Raw genomic sequence first — 3,715 nt, 5'->3', positions numbered from 1 at the left:
CCAAATTGCCGATAGGGAACCTGGACGCAGACCGGTCTGGCTTCTTCCATGCTGAACAGGGATGCAGGGTGAGACGTTTGGAGTACCCCTTCAGTGGGTCTATCCAAAAGACTCCCAAATTGCATAACTGTTATCTCTAAGGGGAAAAGAAACTCCTTGAATCATGAATAGCATGGCAGCAGTAATTAGCATTACAAGTTCTAGACATGGAACTAGAAAAAAAGTCAGAGAACAGGGCAATTTTCAAATGTTCATATGAGAGTCCATTAGAGTTTCTTGACAAGGGCTTCTATTGGGTTCTTCATTTTTCTTTTGTCTTCCAAGGCTGGACTAGTTGGCTGGGAAGAGTGGCTGGATACTCAGATGAGGGTCTAGTGACCTTGCTTAGCACTCCTTTAATGAATGAGCACAACCGTCAACAAGTATGTTTAGTGATCAGGATCAACCGAGGTCTTGATGATGGTAGTTATTTCATTCCCAGCTCAGTGATGTGACAGTAGCCAGACCTGTAAAATGTGGAATCTAGTGATAAGTATCACCCTGGGGAAGGATAAGTGGTTCTTGTGGGAATCCCATTGCTTCTAAGAGAATGAGTGTGGGAAGGTACACACCTACAAAAGGGTCCTCTGTTATACGTGGATATATATTTAAAACCTTTAAACTATACCACACTTCTAGGCACACAATTGTGTATGAGGCACAGAATGAAAAATGTTCTAAGTATAGAAAGGTGGATTTTAGTATCTTTATGCTTTTTGTGCCTAAATATTTTTTTTATTTCACTTAAAGACAAAAAGGCACAGTTCTCATTTTATAAGTAGAGCAGACCCCAGTGCAAAGAATGGGCTTTGAGGGGCTGGAGAGATGGCTCAGCAGTTAAGAGCACTGGCTGTTCTTGCAGAGGACTTGGGTTTGATTCCCAGCGCATGGCAGCTAATAACTGTCCTTAACTCTAGTTTCAGGGGATCCGACACCCTCTTCTGACCTCCTCAGGTACTGCATGACATGGGTGCACCTGTGTACATGCAGGCAATACACCCATACACATAAAATAAAAATAAATAAAAATTTAAAACAAGAACAAAAAACCACAAATGATCAACTTAAAGTCGTTTAAAAAAAAAAAAAAAAGAATGGGCTTTGAGTGACTGCAATGCACCACATACGGTCATCAGTTCTGGCCTCACCCTCACTGGGGATGTAGATGGGGGTTGTATGTGGGGCAGGGGCACTCTGGAAATTCTTTGTACCTTCCATTTTTTCTGTGGACCTAAAACTGGTCTAAAAAAATAAAGTATTCCTAACACTTACAAAACATAAAACCCCATAAATGTAAAAGAAAATATATATTATTTTTCAGCATCAATTTCACATCGAGGAATTTGTGTACAGAAACCATCAGAGCAGCACACACAAGTCCAGCAGTAAGATGTTCACTGTGGGTCATATCTTGCACCCAGCACTTTCACTTCTGAGAATCCATCCTGAAAAGTGATTAGAACTGTGAACAAATATTCACCTGCATTTTCTTTGTTTTAACTTTTAAAAAACCTTTATTGAGAATTTCATACAAGCATATAAGGTGTTTTGATTGAATCCACGCCCACCCCCTCCCCTCCAACACCTCCCATATCTCCCCATCACTTTTTTTTCTGAACTTATTTTATGTGTATGAGTGCATTGCTCACATGTGTATAGGTGCACCCTTGTCATGCACTGACCTGAAAGTCAGAAGATGGTGTTGGATTCCCCTGGAACTGGTGTTTCTAAGAGCAGTAGGTCCTCTGTAATTCTTTCTTTCTTTCTTTCTTTCTTTCTTTCTTTCTTTCTTTCTTTCTTTCTTTCTTTTTTTATGGGCTTCTTGCTACTGTAACATTTCCCCCTCTGAAGAGATAACCCTAAAATCACTTCGGATGAGATAAGAGTTCTCAAATACTTTTGACATTTTTGGCCTTTGGAATGGAATATGTTGCTAAGAGGTCCAAAGATATTTAGACTTTTAGCCACTTCCTACCTCCTGCTCTTATCACACCATCCTCTGAAGGGGTTAACAAAATTGCCAATAGAGAATCATGATGGAGACCACTCTGGCATCTTCCATGATGAACCAGGGACACAGGGTGAAGCAACTGGGGTATCCCTTCAGTGGGCCTATCTAAAAGACTCCCAAATTGCATAACTTTTATCTGTAGGAAGAAAAGAAAGTCCTTGACTGGTGAATAGGGGATGTGATAAAGTCAAGAGTATTTAGCTTTACAAGTTCTAGATGGAGAAGCAGAAAAAAGTCAGAAAAGGGCAAATTTCAAATGTTCATATCAGAGTCTATTGGGATTTCTTGATGAGGGCTTCAATAACCATCCCTTTATTGGGTTTCTCCTCATTTTTCTTTTGTCTGCAAAGGCTGGACTCGAGAGTGATGGACTCAGGATTTGTTTTCAGGCACTTTGATAGCTGTGTAGTTAGAATCAGTGTCAGTTCCCTCTCAAAGGCTTCTAGATAGTGGGAGAAAACAAATTTATCCATCATTTTAGAACACTAGCTGGTTGCCTCCCTTAGCTACAGGTGGGCACTACAGTATTGCAGACCAAGATTTGAAGTCTTACATCTAAGCAGCACTTTCTGTTAGAAACAAAATCATCAATGAGAAATAATTGTCTAAATAACATTTCATATGGACTTAAGCCTACTGTCTGGGAAGTATAATCCCTTGAAATCTTAAAGAAATATACTGATCACTTTAATCTTTTGTTACACTTTCCTTTTGGGGCTTTAAGACCATACAGTTGGCCCAAATAATCCAATTTATTTTTACTCTTCAGGTCACTGAAGGATCTGTTCCTTAGGGATCACATGGGGTTGGGAGGAGCCCCTGGCTCATTTCTTTTACCAGTTCCATCTATGTGAAGATAAGTCAAAGGTCCTGCTCAACAGTAGCTGGCTTCACTTGGAACCATGGTGGAAATGATTCCTCTAAGTTGACCCTCCACTTTGTAGACTGGACACTGGTTCAAGTCCATCTTGTGGGGTCTCCATGGTCTTCCTGAACAGGAGAACAGGTGACTCACCACAATTACAGGACATTTTGAGAGATGTTCCATAGTCCCCTGGAACTTAGTCAACCTTGGAGGGCAAGGAGCAAAATCAGTCCTTTAAGTACCTCTGACCTGATTAGTACAGGCCTCAAAGTATAGGCCTCAAAGATTAGTTCCACAAGTCTGGTACTTTTAATTACCATGTGCTAAGTAGATAAAGTTTGGGCAAAACCAAACATTCTCAGATAAACCTTGACCAGACATATATTTTATTCCTTAAACTAGTTGACTAAACTATGACCTTAGAAATTTTAAGATTATGTGCATATTATTTTGTCACATCCTTTATATATCATAGCAAACCTACACAGACCTTCATTTCTTTTTGGCTGGGAGGAGTGGCTGGATAATGTGGTGAGGGTCCAATGACCCTGCTTGCCCCTCCTTTAATGAAGGAGCACAACCATCAACAAGTCCAACTGTGACGACGTTTAGCAATCAGTCACAGCTGAAGTCGTCATGATGGTAGTTATTTCACACCGAAGAGACTGATGTGCAGCATCATATTATTAAAAGAACATGGAATATAAAAGGATTTGGTGCTAAGATCTACAAATGGGGGAGAACATACGTTTTTTGCTTTTCTGAGTCTGTGTTACTTCACTTAGTATAACAGTTTCTAG

This window comes from Nannospalax galili, unplaced genomic scaffold (assembly GCF_000622305.1).
Source record: "Nannospalax galili isolate Female #2095 unplaced genomic scaffold, S.galili_v1.0 scaffold4178, whole genome shotgun sequence".
In the NCBI taxonomy this organism is placed as follows: Eukaryota; Metazoa; Chordata; class Mammalia; order Rodentia; family Spalacidae; genus Nannospalax; species Nannospalax galili.
The sequence above is the reverse complement of the archived record's forward strand: the minus strand, read 5'-3'. Positions refer to the sequence as shown.